At 34.2% G+C, this 21,761-nt stretch overlaps 1 long non-coding RNA gene across 1 annotated transcript in view; it reads right to left on the reverse strand.

The window, feature by feature from the left end:
- LOC110567736 (uncharacterized) overlaps nucleotides 1-21,761 on the reverse strand; it is a 218,780-nt gene that overhangs the window by 159,098 nt on the left and 37,921 nt on the right. The window contains exon 2 of the long non-coding RNA XR_002478085.2: nucleotides 3,363-3,442. This is a non-coding gene — a long non-coding RNA (uncharacterized LOC110567736). The remainder of the gene's footprint in view (nucleotides 1-3,362; nucleotides 3,443-21,761) is intronic.

Below are 21,761 nucleotides of genomic sequence, written 5' to 3' on the forward strand. Positions count from 1 at the left end.
GTCATTGTCAAGGACAAATATAGGCTGATATATGCATATTCCTCCTTAAAAGAAAAGAGTTTGGAAAAGCCTATTATCATTTGAAGGGTTTATCAAGGAAGTGAGACACTTCTACCAATTCTGTCGGTGAGGACTTACTATGGTTTGAATGTTTGTGTCTCCCTTCCAAATTCATATGTCCAAATCGTAACCTTTAAATGATAATATTAGGAGATGGGGCTTTTTCAGGGATTTGTGTGTCCTTATCAAAGAGACTGCAGAGTGCCAGCTAGCCCCTTCCACCACATAAGGACACAGTAAGAAGCCACCCCTGTAAGGATTGGGACCCTCACCAGACACTGAATCTGCTCTCACATTAACCTTGTACTTCCCAGCCTCCAGAACTGTGAGAAATACATACATGTTGTTTATAAGCTACCTAGTTTATGGTATTTTGTTATAGCAGCCAAAATGGACTAAAGCAGAACTTAATCATGTGGTTATACTTAACTGAGAAAGAGGTGGATTGGGTATATCTGACTACTCAAGTCCTTGAATACAATACTTATATCATGAAAGAAGAAGAGACCAATTATTTTGAGAAATTAGTAATTGACACTGACCTAAACTAAGACACAATTGCAGGTGAAAAAAACTAAGCAGATGGGCAGAAAATGCAATAAAGTATGGAGAAAGGATACAACACACAAAGGCAATGGGTAACCATAGTAAAATAGGGACAGTCACATTAGAACTAGGGAGGACAATGATATTTATATCACACATAAGAGAGGTGAATATTGGAGAGCAAGGATAAAGAAGGCTGGGTAAGTAGGAAAGGTCCACCTCCAAGAACTGCTGAAGGGCTTCAAGGAGAGAACATATGGAAGCTGTGTGGTTTCGTTAAAACACAAAATCTAAAATAAAATTTGAACAAAGAATACAGAGAAGTGGATTTCAGCAATATCATTATTTTTGTCAATAACATCAGTAAGTCAATCTTTCCAAACCTTAATTTCACCATAAATAAAATGAATATACTATATTCCAATATTATTAAGACTCTTCTCAGCTATACTGTTTTCAATTGTATAAAAAAGAACGTATAAAAAAAGGACATGTTTTGTTTCGAATAAAAGGTAGGGGAGCATTATTTTAGGATGCTTGGTTGTATAATAAAGCATTTCTTAAGGCAGAAAAAATAACCAAGGAGACACTGTAAAATTTTGTCTGCATTACAGATAGACATTAAAATAATGTATAGAAGGATGATGGGAGTAAGATTTGAAAGGAGTAACAAACTTCTAGAGCTGTGCTTTTTAATATGGAAGTCACTAGCAAATGTGGCCACTTTATAAAAATTGAAGAGATTTATTGAGGTATAATTGACATCTAATAAATTGTATATGTTTAATGCATACAATTTTGAAGAATTTTGACACCACAATCAAGATAATGAATGTATGCATCACCAGCCTCCATAAAAATTTTCCTGCTGTCTCTTTATAAGCCTTCCTTCTACCCTTTGTCATTCCCTTCCATTCCCAAGCAACTATGAACTGTTTTCTGTAATTAAAGATAAATATGCATTATTCAGAATTTTATATAAATAAATCATACAATTTTTTCTTTATAAAATGTAGCTTTTACTTGATAAAACTATTTTGAGATTCATCTATGTTTGTGTGCATATCAATACACCATTCCTTTATATTGCTGAGCAGCATTCTATCATATGAATGTACCTCAGTTTCTTCTTCCATTCACCTCTTGATGGACTTGTGTTTTTTTGTTTCTTTAATTTTTTGGCTATTATAACAGACATGGCTATAAACATCTATGCACAAGTCTTAATTTTTAATCTCTGAAGTGTAAAAACTTAGTTGTATACTTGCTGGATCATATGGTAAGCAAATATTTAGCTTCTATAGAAACTACTCTCCCTTGGGGGAAGAGAAACCTCCTTCTCCCCACAAACTCCTTACATTTGCAGTTCTTTCAGATTGGCTTCTTTCACTTAGTAATATGCAGTTAAAGTTCCTGGTTTTCATGGCTTGATAGTTTCTTTCTTTTTAACACTGGATGATATTCCATTTTCTGAAGGTACCAGTTTATCCATCGAGTTTTGGCAATTATGAATAAATTTATTATTTGCCATTTATAAAGGAATTTATAAAAGAATTATAATTGCCATTTATAAAGAAATTTTAAATTCCTTTAGGTAAATATCAAGGAAGATGATCATATGGTAAGGTTACTGGATCATATGTTAAGATTATATTTAGTTGTGTAACTGCCAAACTGTCTCCCAAAGTGGCTGTGCCGTCACTTCACCCTCATCTTAAACTGTGTCCATTTTCCTGAATCCAGAGGCATTCTAGATCAATCTCTTCAAAGAAAACTCCCGGTCTACTGCTAAGCATGGCTTAAAAAAGTAGGAAGAGCAGCAAATTACAACATTGCTCAAAGAACTTTTCATTTCATCATCTCTCTAATTTTCTGAACTGTGACTCTAAAAATCAGTGTTTGGTTTTTAAATGTTGATACAATTAAGCTTTCTTAAATTTAAGTGCCCAGCTTCAACTTCTCATGTTTTGTTTACTATTGTTATGGTGATCATATATCAGCTCACACACCACTAAATACTCCTTTTAGGAACCTATATCAAATTCTGTACATAAGGAGGACTACAATCAATGTATTCATAAGCTCTAACAGCCTTCTTGCAAGATATTATAAATATAAGGGCTGTAATAAACAGTAAGAATGTCTCCAGTAAAGATATCAACAATTTTAATATGACAATATATGTTGTTAACTGCTATTAAATAAAAAGAAAACACATTCTATAAGTAAAGTATGCCACCTTGATTTTTGTAAGTTAAAAGTGCTAAAACATATTCTCAATACTTTTCATTAATTTTGTGGTGAATTGGAACTTTAAGAAAACTACACTGAAAAACTGTCTAGTTTCCTAAAGACACTGATGTTGGAAACAAATAGGAAGGGAATTGTGTGGTTATATTTGCATTAGACATCTCTTCCCAGGGGCATTATAAACATCAACAAGTACCATTTCTGTCATGCTAGTGTTAGCTTTCACTGTAGTTGAGACATCTGACAAGCAAAGTCTCCATGCTAGACTACACAAACTCTCTAGATACTTAGGCTTTCAACAATCTTAATCCTGCTTGTTGGATTTCAAAAGAGTTTCAATAAATCAGAAAAGTCAGGGGGTTTTCCTTCTCTCTACACATTACACAAACAAGAATCATATTATTATTTAGTTAAAGAGGATTAGTGATACCTCCTACTTTTATTTTTGTTATTTTTGCTTTAACAACATTTTTATTCTCAAATGAAATAAATTTGAAAATTCTTACCTCAATTCTAAGCTGAACCATATCATAACACAAATAATTCAGATTTTCATTTGTTTTGATTTGATGCACAGGACAATACTCTGGAAAAAAATATGATTTGATTACATTAGAGATTAAAACTGATGCTTTTTCTTTGATACAAGTTGGAGTAACAGAACTTTGAGTAGTATCTATACAACCCTTCTCCATCTTCTTTCAGCAGATACACCATTACCAGTACCCTCATCCAGCTGACTATCATCTTTTGCTTGGATTAAGAAAATGGCATCATGAGAGAGATCCAAGATGGCTGATCATTAGCATCTCAGGCTCATAGCTCCCAGTGAAAGCACAGAGAACGAGAGGACGCCACACTTTCAGACGAATTTTTGTTGCTCATGGACCAAGAGATTCCCAGCAGAGGAGCCCCACAGGTCACCAGGGCGACTCTTGTGGCCAGCGTGGCGGTTTTGCTGGCGCCTCAGCATGGCAGTTCTTGGTGCAGAGTCCAGAGATTCCCGGGCAGAAAAGCACCATCAATCTTAACACCACTGTTTTGGCCGGCGCAGTGGATTGCTCAGATTTCGGTGCTGGGAATCAACAAGTTGGACGTCCACTTAGAGACCTAGTTAGAAAGTTGCTAATTACAAAGATGACAGAGGGATAAATATATAATGAAGAGAAGAAACCAGCCTAAAAAGGCAGAGAATACTCAAAATCAGAATGCCTCTCCCTCTACAGGGGATCACAATTCCTCATCAGTAACGGAACAAGGCTTAATGGAGAACGAATGGGTTCCATTAACAGAAGCAGGTTTCAAAAGGTGGGTGATAAGAAACTTCTGTGAATTAAAAGAACTTGTTCTAACCCAATGCAAAGAAACTAAGAACCTTGAAAAAAGGTTTGATGAAATGTTAACGAGAATGGACAATTTAGAGAGGAATATAAGTGAATTGATGGAGCTGAAAAACACAACACGAGAACTTCGCGAAGCGTGCACAAGTTTAAACAGTCGAATTGATCAAGCAGAAGAAAGGATATCAGATGTCGAGGACCAGCTTAGTGAAATGAAATGAGAAGACAAGATTGGAGAAAAAAGGATAAAAAGGAATAAGCAAAGTCTCCAGGGAATATGGGACTATGTGAAAAGACCTAATTTATGTTTGATAGGTGTACCTGAATGTGATGAAGAGAATGAATCCAAGCTGGAAAATACTCCTCAGGATATCATTCAGGAAAACTTTCCCAACCTGGCAAGGCAGGGTAATATTCAACTCCAGGTAACACAGAGAACACCACAAAGATGTTCTTTAAGAAGACCAACCCCAAGGCACATAATCGCCAGATTTATTAGGGTTGAAATGAAGGAGAAAATACTAAGGGCAGCCAGAGAGAAAGGTCAGGTTACCCATAAAGGGAAACCTATCAGACTTACAGTAGATCTCTCAGCAGAAACCCTACAAGCCAGAAAAGAGTGGGGACCAATATTTAACATCCTTAAAGAAAAGAACTTTCAACCCAGAATTTCATATCCAGCCAAACTAAGCTTTACAAGCGAAGGAAAAATTAAATCTTTTGCGAACAAACAAGTACTTAGAGACTTCACCACCACCAAGCCTGCTTTACAAGAGCTTCTGAAAGAAGCACTATACATATAAAGGAACAACCAATATCAGCCTTTCCAAAAATATATCAAAAAGCAAAGAGCATTAACACAATGAAAAATTTACACCAACTAATGGGCAAAACAGCCAGCTAGCATCAAATGGCAGTATTAAACTTATATATATTCTAATTGGATAAAAAGTCAAAACCCATCGGTATGCTGCATCCAGACCCATCTCACATGCAATGATACACAAAGACTCAAAACAAAGAGAAGGAGGAAGATTTACCAACCAAACAGAGAGTAAAAATAAACAAATAAATAAAAAGTAGGAGATGCAATTCTTGCCTCTGATAAAGTAGACTTTAAAGCAACAAAGATCAAAAGAGGCAAAGAAGGACATTATATAATGGCAAAAGGATCAACGTAACAAGAAGAGCTAACGATTCTATAGATTAACGAGACAGAAAATTAACAAGGACATCCAGGACTTGAACTCAGACCTGGAACAAGTAAACTTAATAAACAGTTATAGAACTCGCCACTTCAAATACACAAAACATACATTACCATCTCACACCTATTCCAAAAGTGACTACATAATTGGAAGTAAATCACTCCTCAGTAATTGCATAGCATTTCATAGCTTTAAATGAAATATTGGTTGGCTGCTTGTTTGTTATTTTCTTCCCTTATTCCTTCCTGTCTACATCATTAAGTATAATTATTGGTATAAAAGAGGTTTTCAATACCCATTACTAAACTGCATTCTAGCCTGGGCAAGAAAGCAATACTCCCATTCTCTCTCTTTCTTTCTCTTCCTTTTTCTTCCTCTTCTTCATTCTTTCTTTTCTTTCTTTCTAAAAAAATGGCATCATAATTAGTCTTCCCACAAATTTCCTCTAATCAATTTTCCATTTTTTTTTTTTTTTTTTTTTTGAGATGAAGTCTCACCCTGTCACCTGGGCTGGTGTGCAGTGGAGCGATCTTGGCTGACTGAAACCTCTGGCTCCTGTGTTCAAGCAATTCTTTGCCTCAGCCCCCCCGAGTAGCTGGGATTACAAGCGCCCGCCACCACACCCAACTAATTTTTGCATTTTTAGTAGAGATGGGGTTTCACCATGTTGGCCAGGCTGGTCTTGAATTCCTGACCTTGTGATCCACCCACCTCCCAAAGTGATGGGATTAAAGGCGTGAGCCACTGCACCCGGCCATAAGTATCTTTCTAAAATCCAAAACTATGTCTTTCTCTTCCTTTAAACCTCCAATAGCTCCACATTACTTTTATAACTGAATTCTTTAAATCTGCCCCTGTGATCTTTAAAATACAGCTACAGGTCCTCTTTTTGTTGTTTTTTTATTATTAGAGTTGCCTCATTTCTTTCCAGTATGAATTTACATACAGCATATATTATTCCTTATGCTTTGACAAACCTCCCCTTTCCTTCATTCAACATCATCTTTCAACTCATTCCTTAAAACCTCAGTTTAAATGGTCCATGATAAAGGAAATGTTTCCTAACCTTTGAGACTTTAAATTTCCCAATGATATGATTAAACAATTAATTGTTTAAAATTTCAAATAATTGTTAATAATTGTAACAATTATAAATGTATAACAAGCTGCATATTTGGCTGGTTGATATCCATCGTCCATGCTAAAATTTTCTTTGAGGCTAGTTCTACGTCTATTTCATCATTGCACTATCACTACCCTGCATAGTAGAAACTCAATAAATATTTCTTGAATCTACAAATGTATACTGTGCACAAATCCAACCTAGAGCCATGACAATATCATTACTAAACTAACTTTTAATTACCATTTTTAATGTTCCCAAAGAGTTCTGTCACAGAGTAGTTAGCTGACCCATAATGCATAATTACTAGTGTTCAAGATATATGCCTTCCACTTCCACCACTATTTAAAAAATAATGCTTGACTACAATGAGCAAGAGTGACATCAACAAGAAAATAACTTTGAAACTGCTCTAATTTTGCAAAGATAAACAGTCAAAATACTAAACACCTTATTATTATTATAAGTAATTTAGGACCAGCAATGTAGATTCTAAATACTATAAAATAACTTGCAGAGTAAATCCTTGTTTCAACATATTTAATAATTGTAGACTCTTTTTCTTAAACATTTAAATTTTACCCTGAATTTTTTATTGCTACTAGATAAGAAGAATAAATAAAAATGACATGATTGCAATTAGCCTGTAAGTTTTATCAATTGAATTTTGTGTATAATTTTGGGAGATGGCAAATAATATGTGCCTTTTTTAAGAACCACTGCCCTTAATCTGTTCATACACAAGAGTAAAGGTAAGAGGAAGAAAGCTAGAAGGTTATGGAGTTCCTCACAAGACTCAGAGCAGCAAAACTCATGTCAAGGCAGGAAACAAACTACTCGAAGTACTCTAAGAAAAAAAATTCAGAGACCAGTGTGTTACCAAATTATTGGAAATGCTGACGTTATCTTAGAATGAATCCCATGAGCATACAAAACTGGCCTACCGGCGATACCTCTGAGGTCACTGAAGGCATAAGTTCATAGAAACAAAATTATACCTTCAATCCAGGAAATAAAGAACATACATGAATATGCCACTGACACTGCACAGCCAACAACCCAAGGCCAGAGAATGAACAATAGAATACTGTCACAGATAAAACTCAAATGTTCACAACTCTGCTTACTGCAGAAAGAGCCAAAAAGATAGGAAGATGGATTCTGTCTCTCTTCTGCCCTTTTAATTGCAAACAAGAACATCTAAATAATATATATTTTTCATTTTACATCCTAAGCATCCACCATAGCTATGAATGGGTGCATATGTATTTAAGTCTACTGAATAGAGAAAATAGCTCTTCTGGAAAACTGACTTCAAATATTAACAATGTAACCCTTTACAGGAAACTTTACTTAGGTAACCAGGTGAGGATGGCTATACTTCTATGCTGAAAATACTATTATTCTTCAGAGGCTTTAGTTCTAAACATAAGTGCATGTATGTGTGTGTGTGTGTGTGTGTGTGTGTGTGTGTGTGTGTGTGTATGTTAGGTGGAGGAATAGTAGGTCTTACAAATTTTATTCTATTCACTACTGATCTGACATTTCTCTTTTTAAAATGCCATTAGTACATTACTGTCAATGTTATTATTATTATTAATGTCTTATTTAAAGCTGTAACACCTATTATTCTTATTCGTAAAGGTATATTACACACCAGTATGCACATACAAAAACAAAAATATATACATTTTATTTTAATTATTTCCAATTTTATCTATTCCCACATCAACTAGTGATCATTATTAATGTCATATATGAGAGGAGGAAACAGAGACAGCAAGCAATTTTCCTGATGACACTCAGAAGAAAGTAAAAAGTGGCCACACAGATTCAACACTAAATCGATACATCCCTTTTAGGTTAAACCATCACATTCTTAATACATATATTAACATATAATACTATTGATACCTAATACTATTAAACATAACATGAAAGAAAATTGAGTGAAAGGATTTAGAAAGAGATATTTGAAAACTTTATGTATGTTATAATACCTAATAATGAACTTTTCTACAACTTTTCTGATAGTGAACACAAAAAGGGCTTGTTAGGCTGTGAAGGTTGCAAGTTAGCCTCATAAAATTAAGTGTCATCTGCAAACTAACAATATATGCTACAGAACTAAAACATCTTTCTCGGAAAAGTAAAGCCAGAATAAAATGTAATGCAAAAATATTACCTAAAATGAGCAAGGAACAAATAGAGATCTCTGTATTATTGAAAATATCATAATGTATATATGTTCAATTTAAGTTTAACATATTTAACTCTGTGGAAAAAATGTTTATTATAAACTTTCAGAGAGAGGAGAAAAATAAACCAGGAATTAGCCCTAATTATTTTGCTTAACAAATATTAATATATTCCAGACATTAACTTGAACACAAAGAGATAAAAAGTGAGCAAAAGTAGACACTGCCCCTACCTTCACAAACGTCATTATTAAGAAACTAAGATATTACTTAAATTATCACAAATGAATAGAAAATTGTAATTATGGTAAATGTATAAACATAAAGTACACAATTGTGTGAGGCCATATAAAAGACACCTGACCTCATTTATGGATTTAAGAAGAGTTACTTCCAGGCGGATATTTATTTAAGAATTTACTCAGTGAAGGTATGGGGAAGCAGAAAAGAAATACCTGGTAAAAAAATAAGGAATTCACATCAAAAATTGTAAAGGCCACTTTAACAATATAATAAATCTTCTCGCTATCTTTCTCTGTGTAAAAAAATAGTTCCTCAGTTGAAGAATGGTGATTAATCACACACACACCCTTATATGATATACATATAAATAGTAATACATATATCCACACATATATATGCATTTAAAATGTAATAATACTCAACACATGAATGTGGGTAAATTGTTATTATTATTCCATGCTTCCAGATTTGAGAAAATGTAATAGTCTTCCCTTGTAGATGTTATTCTAAAGTTTAAGAAGTTTGGAGGGAAAAATTTATGGCTCCTCAGTCTTAATATTAAACAACAGCTCTGACAAGTGGCCAAAGAGAATTTTAGTCTTAGGGGTGTGTGTGTGTGTGCACGTGCGTGTATGTGTACACATGTGTACACATATTCAAATATTAACAATGTAACCCTTTACAGGACACCTTACTTAGGTAACCAGGTTAGGATGGCTACAGACACAGATAAATACATATCACATGTTATATTAACTATATATATGACATATATTTATTTTTTATATGTTTTTTTAAAAATTAATGTAATTAATTTAATAACTCAAAATAGGCTGGAGTTCAGTGGTGCGATCTCAGCTCACTGCATCTTCTGCCTTCCAGGTTCAAGAGATCCTCCTGCTTCAGACCCCCAAGTAACTGTGACTACAGGCACATACCATCACACCTGGCTAATTTTTGTATTTTGGCTAAATTTTGTATTTTTAGTAGAGACACAGTTTTGCCATACGCCTACCTAGGCTTGTCTTGAACTCCTGGACTCCAGTGATCCTCCTGCCTTGAACTCCCAAAGTGCTCAGATTAAAGGAATGAGCCACCACAGGTGGACAGAGCTTAATATTTTTACAATATCAATTTTATTTAAAAAATTATTGAATAATGCCTGGAAAGACAAATTTGGCTACCCATTAAATATTGATTACTTCATGCTTTAATAAAAATTTTATGATGCATATGAATAAACAAAGTTTCAACTTGTTAAAGTCAAATTACTAATTATTGCATTAATATTTTATATGTTCCTATAAATTTTTACCACACTCCCATGTGTGTGATTGCCTCTGTTCACAGCCCAGGTTTAATTAAAGAATTCAAGACTTGTTTAAATAGGGCTATACAATTTTCAATTTTATAAACTTCCACTTTTCCAGTGAAAGGTTTTGACAGAAAAAAGTATGATAGAAACTTGGCAAGCTGAGACACATGCACAATTTTTGAACATCAGTAACTTCTTAAGCAAATAATTTTATTTCAGCTACAGTTTTGCATCTGAAAAACAGACATTCTAAAACTAAATTTCAGGGTTGTTTGGGGGATAAAGAAGCTTTTAAATTACCTGCCATCCTTGACTTGCTTACTAAATTTGCCACAATAGATGCAATATGGTGAAAAGAGAATTAGATGGAGTATAATATGATTTTGGTTTAAGTCCTAACAAAACAATCATTCGCTATTTGATTCTTACATATGACACCTTCTGAAAGCCTGTTTATTACTGATTAAATGGAAAGAATAAAACTTGTCCTGCAGTTTTGTGAACATCAGATGATATAATATATGAGAACATGCAGCAAAACTAAGCTGATGCAGTCAATGCTTTTCATACATGGTCCTATGAAAGCTGTTTTCATGGTGTTGTGTAAGTATGCATTGCTCAGCCAAGGAAATAACCAAAAAAGAGTAGGTAGGTTAGGGATATTCGATAACACTCCAAGCATTCAGGGGGAAAAGTCACTTCCACTAATTTCTGCTCCCTCACCCAACACACCTCATGACTTTATCCTTGCTTTAAATCATGTCCCCTACAGGACAGAAAGAAGAAGTGGCATCCAAAGAAACCCATGTAGTACTTTACACTGGGGTCAGTTTTTACTGGTTATTTACTGATGTGAGAGTGCTGTGTTCATTTTCTATTCTTGTGATTAGGTCCTATTGCTTTATCTACTAAAAATGAGAATTTCTATTCTCTCAACAGGATAATGATAATTTCATTCTAATTTTTATTTCTATCAATTTTAAAGGCAAGTGCAATACATGTAAATGTGTTTTACTTTCAAAAACAAAAGACATAAGTACAGTTGATATACTGCATAAAATAGTAAAGTATTGAGTTTATATTATTTGGATATATCACTTTTTAAATATTTGAAATATGAGAAACTAAAAGAGAAAATGGTGAAGAAAACAAGTGAAAATAACTGCATTGTTCTAAATTGTTGTAATTTAAATAAACATAATTTTTCTGATTTATATTTTATATACACATGATATAGCATATGATTAAATGATAACATAACTCTTTGCTCTATCTTATTTCAAATTACTACTTCGATACATACACAATTGCACATTCATGCACACACCACACACAATAGTAAGTAACTGTCATTGTCATTATAGGTAATATTACTTACTGGCAATGATGGTCTATTCAATACTACATTTAAAAAAAAAAGGGTACAGTCCTTGTTTCTCTTTCTCTGAGGATTATAATGTTGCTTGAAATATACCAGCAATTTGAACTTTGTGTTAAAAATACTCATAAAGAAAAGAAGAAAGCAAAAGAAAAAGAAATTTGGAAGGCAAGAAATTTAACTGAAAAGGAAATTATAAATTTCTGACTCTATTATATGTGCTAAAAATCCCTGTTTGCATACTTTACACATTGAGATTTATTAATATTCAGGGCACCTAAATGGAAGTAGATATGCAGAATAAAATTTAACAATAGGATATTTATAAAAGAAAAATCCTCCAGTGACTTGACACAGGTTCACATTTTGTCCTTGACCAAGATGAATGAACATCAGTTTTCCTGGGCATTACGATCGATTAATCCTAGATCAATTTTAGCAAGATGCGGAATACATGAAGATGCCATTTCAAATGGCATCAGAATAATTATTAGCAAAGTGTCTTTTTTAATAAATGGCTTATGATATCCATTACCTCATGTTTTGCTAGTATGAGTTTTTAAAACATTATTTTATTAAAGATTGGGGAAAGCAAAAGACTGAAAAATTGAACTCAAGGGTTTGAAATAAATTTCCTATCTGTCATAGCTAAAACATGAAGAATCAAGTAAAATATGTTTACATTGCAATAGAATTCAAATAAATTATTATAACTATCTGTTTGTATTACTCATATGTACCCCTGTGAATTTGATTTCTTTCCATAAAATTTCAAGTCTCATTTTTAAAGCTACAGGTAAAACTTAATGCATAATTTTTACTGGATACCATATGTGTGTGTGTATACATACATACATATATATATATATATATAGAGAGAGAGAGAGAGAGAGAGAGAGAGAGAATTTACTTAAATTTAAGAAAAAAGATAAAAAGTATCACATTGCAACAATAAGTCCCAAATCTTCATAATTACTCATCTATTAAAACAAGAACCATAAAATCAGAAGACTTGACAAATATTTTCTGAGAATTTTTCTGTTTTTCTCACAATTCTTGGTGTGAATATAACAAAAACAAAAGAATAGCCTCAATAATTTCATAGTTTATTAAATGAATTATACCCTCTTGCAAATATCAAATTGATCAGAATATGAAGTTAGCATTATGAACTATTAAGTTAGCATTATGAACTATGACTCAGCCTTATGAAGAACATTCTCAGTTAACAAAGAGGAAGGAGCAGGTAAGCACACTGGATGTGGAAACTGAAGTAAGAGAATTAAGGAGGAAAATGTTGAAGAAAACTTGGTGGAAACCTGAATGTTCTGGAGAAAAGATAGTAGGCAATGGTGTCAGAAGTACTGATATACTGGCTATGACATAGTAATCTGAGATTTAATTCACTCATTCTAATGTACTTAATGTACTTATGAGGGTAAAGATGTCTTCTTTGCAAAATTAGTAAATTAAATTTGAAATTGTATGCAGTTCGCCTGACACATATACAAGCTCTGTAATTTTTAGCTACTAATTTTATTCACAAAGAAAATATATATAAGCTCATTCTAGAAAATGACTACCATTTCTTCAGATGGAATATGGAGAATGTTAATTTCAGTTTGAAGAAAATACAAAAAACAGATATAAATTAAAGTGTAGTATATACATGAGTAATATCAATGGCTATAATGGCTAAAAGCCATACGAATTGAGCAGTGAATGATAAGGCTGGAGAAGCAGACTTGGTCCTGATAATAAAAACTGTAAATTATTTGCTCATAAATGTGGACTGGATTGTGTAGACAATGAGGACCCAGAATGAGCGATGGAGGTCTGAAGTGGGCAGTAATAGTGAAAAGTTACATGTAAATAAATCTTAATTGTGATTAATCACAATCTGAGCAACATTGCCAGATTATGATCTATCTATCTATTTTATACATGAAATAAAGATGAAAAACAGTGCAGCCAGTGCCATGATACTTGCAGCAATATATACCCCCTTAGCAATTTTCCCTTCCATTTTAAAACTATAAAATATTAGACATAAAAACAACAGAGAAAATAATATAACTGAAACCCATGTAAGCCCCAAGTTGTAATACATGTGAACATACTGTCATCTTTACTTCATAATTTTTGCATAAATTAGAAATTCTAATTTATAATTTATACATAAAGTTTTATGAAAGCAAAACTTTATGTATAAATTACAAATTACAGAGATTGGCCGGGCGCGGTGGCTCACGCCTGTAATCCCAGCACTTTGGGAGGCCGAGGCGGGTGGATCACGAGGTCAAGAGATCAAGACCATCTTGGTCAACATGGTGAAACCCCGTCTCTACTAAAAATACAAAAAAAATTAGCTGGGCACGGTGGTTCGTGCCTGTAATCCCAGCTACCCAGGAGGCTGAGGCAGGAGAATTGCCTGAACCCAGGAGGCGGAGGTTGCGGTGAGCCGAGATCAAGCCACTGCACTCCAGCCTGGGTAACAAGAGCGAAACTCCGTCTCAAAAAAAAAAAAAGAAATTACAGAGATTGATTTTGGGCACAACAACATGAAGAGCTCCGCTGACTCAATCCCTAGAGAAATTGGGAGAAATTATTTTTTTAAAAATAGTCCAACCACTTAAACACTCTGGATTGATCCTAAGAGCGCCAAGTAAAAGAAGAAACACCTACTCAAGAAAATCTAGAAAAACTGGTTAAGAAGGGTGAGAATACAGAACTTAAACCTATATCACTCTCTCCCTCCTCTCCAGCTCAGCAAAGTAGACTCCATTTCATACCGCAGCAGCCAAAAACACAGGGCTCCCCCATCCTCCCACTCCCAACCCTAGCTCCCAGTTGGAGAATTTCCTTCTCCAGAGAATCAGAACTTCAGCATTTTTCATCCTACTCCCAGCTTCTGGCTGCTGAAGCTAAATCCCAAGTGTCTGTGATCAAGAGAAAGTTGGAGGGACTGTAGTAATAGATTTTAAAACGAAGATAATAGATTTTAAAACAAAAAATGTTACTACAGTTAAAAAATATTTTATAATGATAAAGGGTCAATACATCAAAAAGATATAACAATTACAAATATAGGTGTTCCCTGACTTATAATGGGGATATGTCCTGATAAACCCAAGATAAAACCCCATAGTGTAGGTTGAAAATGCATTTAATACCTTGATGAACCCACAGTTAAGTTGAAAAGTCATTGGTCAAGCTACCATAAGTTGGGGACCATCTGGATATATGTCGCTAATGACCAAGTACAAAAGATGCATAAAGTCATAGTCATCATACAGTGTGGTGCTGGCATAAAGATGGACACATGGATGAATGGAAGAGATTAGAGAGCCACATATGTATGGACAACAGATTTCCACAAAGGCAATTTAATTGGGAAAAGATAGTCTTCAAAAATTGTGAAAGAACTATTGAAATAACTTATACAAAATACAAAAATTTAAATTAACTTTGATCCATACCTCGTGTCATATACAATAATTAACTCAAATGATGATATGCCTCCATACGAAATGTAAAACTTTAAAATTTCTAGACTAGGTGAAGATTGCTGGGATACAATACTGTAAACCAAAAATAAAATTCTAAGCCCCTCAACAAACTGAATGGATGCCCCTTTCAGCCAAGAGGATTAGAGAAAGTTTTGAAAAATTAGTTCAGGCCCTTACAGAAAGTAGGAAAGGTCAGACATGACTTACTGTACCATCCTCCCTTTGGAGTTTAGACATAGCTGACCAGCATTAATATTAAAGCAGAGATCTGAAGACTGTCAAAACAGATTCTTATAGGAGCAACATACCAAATTTCAACTTGACTCTGGTATAACATCACATGACAGATCACAGGCCCAGAAGGAAAACAAAGTATTTATCTCCAAAATATATTTATTTGACATAGTTTGATATGGCCCTACAAAGCTGTCTCTTGGGGAAATTTACCTTCTGTAGAGAATCTCCTCTTACTAGCTCTATTCCAGAGAGTCTGAAACCTTTTAAAGTCCAATAAGAGTCATTTGTATCTATTCTCTCTGAAGCCTGCTACCTGGAGGATTCATCTACATGACAAAATCCTTGGCTTCCACAACTCCCCTTACTTTAACTCAGCTGACTTTAATTCTTCAGGCAGAGCTTAACTCTTTCACCAATTGCCAATCAGAATATTGTTGAATCTACCTATGATGTCCTGCCTTTCTGGGCTGAACCAATGTATAACTAACATTATTGTTATAATATGTTATATATTATATACATATATAATATGTAATATATGGATATAATGTATATTATATACATATATCATATGTAATATATGGATATAATGTATATTAGATACATATATCATATGTAATATGTGGATATAATGTACATTAGATACATATATCATATGTAATATGTGGATATAATGTATATTAGATACATATATCATATACAATATGCATATAACATTTTAGTATTTAATATATATTTAGTATATAATATAGTATTATATTATATATATATGTATATAATATACAAGAAAATAATGTCATCCTCTATAACTTCTGTCTCCCAAAAATGTATAAAATTATGCTGTAACCTAACCATCTTAGCCACATGTTCTCAGGACCTCCTAATGCCGAGTCATAAGCTGTGGTCCTTACCTCAGCAAAATAAACCTCTAAATTGCTTGAGACCTGTCTCACATATTTTCTGGTTTACAGTATCAAAGAACAATCCATTTCTTATCAGATGATACATTACAGCTCACTAATATTAAAAACTTCTGATCTTCAAAAATCCCTGTTAAGGGACTGAAAAGTCATATACTAGAAGATTATATTTACAAAAAATATATCACATGTATTTATAAAGCATACATACTATGAAGGGCTTGAATCTAGACAACCTAAACAGCTCTCCAAATTCAATGATAACAAACAAACAACCCAACATAAAATCAGCCAATGCTGTGAACAGTAATTTTAAAATTAACCTAAGTAGTTGCTGATTGAACATAGGAAAAGGTGTTTCTATATAGTCATTAGAAAAATGCAAAAATTAAAACCATGAGATATCACTACATATATTTTACAAAAGCTGAATTAAAAGACTGACCATTCCAAACAAACACACAAAAATGACTAACAGTGTCAGAGGCGTGTGAACCAGAGCAACTCCATCTTGAATGGGGCTAGGTAAAATAAGGCTGAGACGTACTGGGCTGAATTTCCAGGCAGTAAAGGCATTCTAAGTCACAGGATGAGATAGAAAGTCAGCAAAAGATACAGGTTTATATCTTGATAAACTGATAAAAACAAGTTGCAGTATAGAAGTTGGCTAAAACCCATCAAAACCAAGATGGCAACGAGAGTGACCTCTGGTCATCCTCACTGTTACACTCCCACCAGCACCATGACAGTTCACAAATGCCATGGCAATATCAGAAAGTTACCTTATATGGTCTAGAAATGGCAGCATAAATAATCCACCCCTCACTTAGCATATCATCAAGAAATAACCATAAAAATGGGCCACCAGCAGCCCTCAGGGCTGCTCTATCTATGGAGTAGCCATTCTTTCATTTCTTTACTTTCTTAATAAACTTACTTTCACTTTACAGACTTGCCCTGAATTCTTTCTTGCACGAGATCCAAGAACCCTCTCTTGGGGTCTGCATCAGGACCCCTTTTCTGTAACAACAGGCTGTAGTTAAACTAAAGAACTTGTACATAGCAACAGAAACTATCAAACAAGTAAATAGACAACCTATCGAGTGGGAGAAAATATTTCAAGAAAAAAACAAAGTGGGCAAACAACATGAACAGATACTTCTCACAAGAAGACATATAAGCATGTCCATGTCCACTAAACATGCAAAAATGTTATTCATCACTAATTATCAGAGAAATGCAAATCAAAACCACAAGACACCTCTCACATAAGTGAGAATGGCTATTATTTTTAAAACATACAGGTAACTACTATTAAAAAAATAACAGATGTGCCGGGCGCGGTGGCTCAAGCCTGTAATCCCAGCACTTTGGGAGGCCGAGGCGGGTGGATCACGAGGTCAAGAGATCGAGACCATCCTGGTCAACATGGTGAAACCCCGTCTCTACTAATACAAAAAATTACCTGGGCACGGTGGCGCGTGCCTGTAATCCCAGCTACTCAGGAGGCTGAGGCAGGAGAATTGCCTGAACCCAGGAGGCGGAGGTTGCGGTGAGCCGAGATCTCGCCATTGCACTCCAGCCTGGGTATCAAGAGCGAAACTCCGTCTCAAAAAAAAAAAAAAAAAAAAAAAAAAACAGATGTTTATGAGGCTGTGAAGAAAAGGGAACACTTATAAACTGTTGGTGGTGATGTAAATTAGTTCAGCCACTGTGGAAAGCAGTTTGGAGATTTTTTGAAGAGCTGAGAGTTGAAGTATCATTCAACTCAGTAATCCTACTACTGGGTATATACCCAAAGAATATAAATTGTTCTACCAAAAAGACATGTATATGTACTCATATGTTCAGTGCAGTGCTATTAACAATAGCAAAGACATGGAATCAACCTAGGTGCCCATCAAGAGTAGACTGGATAAAGAAAATGTGGTACATATATACCATGGGATATTATGTAGGCATATAAAGATGAAACCGTGACCTTTGCAGCAATATGGATGCAGCTGGAAACAATTATCCTAAACAAACTAATGTAGAAACAGAAAATCAAATACTGTATGTTCTCATTTATAAGTGCAAACTACACATTGGGTATACATGGTCATGAAAACGAGAACCATATCGACTGGAGAATGCAATAGGGGAGAGGGAGAAGGGGTTTAAGGGCTCAAAAAAGCTACCTGTTGGGTACTATGCTCACCACCTGTGTGGCAGATTCATACAGGATGATGCAATGTATCCTTGTAACAAACCTGCATGTGTTCTGAGTCTAAAATAAGAGTTGAAAAAAAAATGCTTTAAACCTGAATATTCAAATCCTGGCAAGGATGTAGAGAAACTGGAACTTTCATATACTGCTGGGAGGAATGTAAACTGGTACAACAGCTTTAGAAAACCATTTTTGCAGTTTCATTAAAATTTAAAAACATACCTACTCTGTTCCAGCCATCTTATTTGTATGCAAACATTTATACAGCTTTGTCACAGCCAAAACCTTGAAACAACTGAACTTTCCATCACCCGGTGAATGAAAAAGCAAACTGTGTTATGTACATGCAATATATTCCTCAGTAACAAATAGTAATCTTCTCTTGATATGCATAACAGCATGAATGAGTCTTAAAATAATTTTGTTGAGAGAAGCCATGTAAGTAAGAAGAATATACAGTATGATTTAAATTTACAAAAATATCTTGACAATGTGAAATAGTTCACAGTGACAGAAAGTAGATCAGTTATTGCTTAGGGGTTGGGATAGGAAGAGTGGAGTACAAAGAGGCACCAGGAAAGTTTGCCAATGACATACACATTCAATGTCTTGATCGTGGTGATGGTTTCACAGGCACGCATGTATGTTGAATTTTATCAACTTGTATGTTTTAATTATGTGCAACCTATTATATGCCAAGTATACCTCAATTTAATCTTTAAAAAATACTTTAAAAATCAATATCCAAACCTGCCTTAAAAAAATCAAACATTTCATAAGTCTGTTGCCCCTGAAATAACATTAGAGGGGAAACTGATAATTGAAAAATAAATGTATTCTATGCCCTAGCTTGTAGACCAAATTGTTGCTAGTGCTGCAACCTTTGAAATCTTCAATTACTTATTAGTAACTGAATTTTACCTCTGAGTTTCTTTACAGAGCTTGCCCAAGAACTTTCTGAGCAAAAGGTCAGAATGTTCTGCCATGTAATACGGGTTTTCATTATTTCCTTATAAACTATGACATTTTCAAAATGTCAGCATTGGAGAAAGCTTGAGTGCTCTTCCATTCTTTTTTCTCGATACATACTATGAAACATATAACATGAGAATTATATGAAATAAGTATCTACTGTGATAGTAGTAAATAACAGTAGTAGAGAAGATTTTATTTTATTTATTTATTTATTTTATTGCATTTTAGGTTTTGGGGTACATGTGAAAAACATGCAAGGTTGTTGCACAGGTGCATACGTGGCAGTGTGATTTGCTGCCTTCCTCCCCTTCACCTATATGTGGCATTTCTCCCCATGCTATCTCTCCCCGACTCCCCACCCCCTGCTGTCCCCCCCACTCCCCCCCAACAGACCCCAGTGTATAGTGCTCCCCTCCCTGTGTCCATGTGTTCCCATTGTTCAATACCCATCTATGAGTGAGAACATGCGATGTTTGATTTTATGTTCTTGTGTCAAAGACACTTACAGAATTTAAAGTCAGATTGAGGTATTTTCTAAGATACCTAAGAATATAAATTGTAAGCATATTAATCAACCACATTTACAACATTAAAATATCTCCTAATTAATGTTTTGTGGAGTCCGAATCCAAATATCAAATGAGTAAAATTCATATGTAGTCTTAAAATGAAGAAAATAGGAGTCAATAAGATTTGCAGTATAAATTTGGAATAATTAAATAAGCATAGATAATACTCCCAATACAGTAAAAATACTTTCAAATGCTTCCTTTAATGAAATTTAAATTTCATTGGCTTAGTAGCTAACTAAAAGTCTTTAACATACTCTATTGATTTTAAAGTATGCTGTTCCGATGTTCACTCAGTACAAGGTTTAGAAGTCAATTTATTTTAATTAATTCCATATATACTCCAAAGACAACTAGTAGGATATACTACATACTTTTTCATTGGAACTGGCACATAACATTTTCTAAGACCTCTGGTTTCTATTTGGCTGTAACTCAGTATTTCCTGTATTAAATCCTATTCAGTTTAATTAATTTATTATTAACACTGGATTTTTGGAAGTGTATGATGAAAACAAAATCACATTTTATTATTGTCAACAACATTTTCATGCTGGCAGAGTAGAAGAACCTGTGAGAATTTGAGAAAGCTCCTTTTCCCACTTGACATTTATTTCCCATGGTATTATGTCTATAGAAGTAATTATCAGAGGAACAGAGTTATTTTTAGAAAAAAGAAAAAAAGGCCTAGTTTGGTTTTCAGAAAGTTGTCCTCATTTTATTGCTTTTCTTTTCTTCTACAAATAACTTTTCGTATTAATGCAATTGCTGTGATTTCCTATTGAATAAGTGGCATCTAAAAGATGACTATATATTGCTGCTGGTATTTTTAATTTTAAAAATGAGATAGGATGATTAGTATTTCCATATTATTTGTAATCATTGTAATTAGCTGTAAAAATCAGCACCCAAGACTCTACATTGTATTCATACAATAACATTACATGAGCTATATAATGTAAAAAACAATTACAAGACATAAAGAGAAAAACAAACAGACTTTGCCTTCTATTAATTACTTATCACAAGAGTTGATTCAACTGGAATTTCTAATTTTTATCACAATGCAGGAACTGGAAAAAAGATATGTTTTCTTCTATGAACTGGTATAAAACTGGAAAAATTGGAGACAAGAAAAATTAAAATGCAGAAATACGATATTTGAAAAAGGAAAATGTATCATTTTATACCTGTTTCTGGACTGGATTCCAGCCTTGGGACACTTTTCACTACACAGTGGAGAGAGATTGAATCCAAACGAGAAGACAGTCTCACTACATTGCAGGGGCAAGTTTCAAGCTTGGAGAAGAGGCAAGGATTTCAGGGTCTAAAAGGGAAAAAGCTGTGCATAGGAGCAACAGCAGACATTTGCATGGGGATTTCCCATGGGTCTTCAAATAAAGGCTGGCCTGTATATGCACAACTAGACTCCATGAGCAGTACCTGAGAATGGCTGCTGTGAGTTTGGAAGCCAAACAAAGGTATGAGAACTCTCTCAATACAGATAGATAGATATATATAGGAGTATAGGAGTTCCAGCATGGCAAGTATTGGGAGGTTCTGGTAAACCCTGAAAGATTACACTCAAAGAGTAAACTAAAGGATGTTCTTAGGACGAACATAAACTAGATCTGTCTTAATAAAAAACGAAATTAAGCTTGACAGAATCAAAAGGATTCTT

This window comes from Aotus nancymaae, unplaced genomic scaffold (assembly GCF_030222135.1).
Source record: "Aotus nancymaae isolate 86718 unplaced genomic scaffold, 86718_ANA_hifiasm-v0.15.2.pri h1tg000108l, whole genome shotgun sequence".
In the NCBI taxonomy this organism is placed as follows: domain Eukaryota; kingdom Metazoa; phylum Chordata; class Mammalia; order Primates; family Aotidae; genus Aotus; species Aotus nancymaae.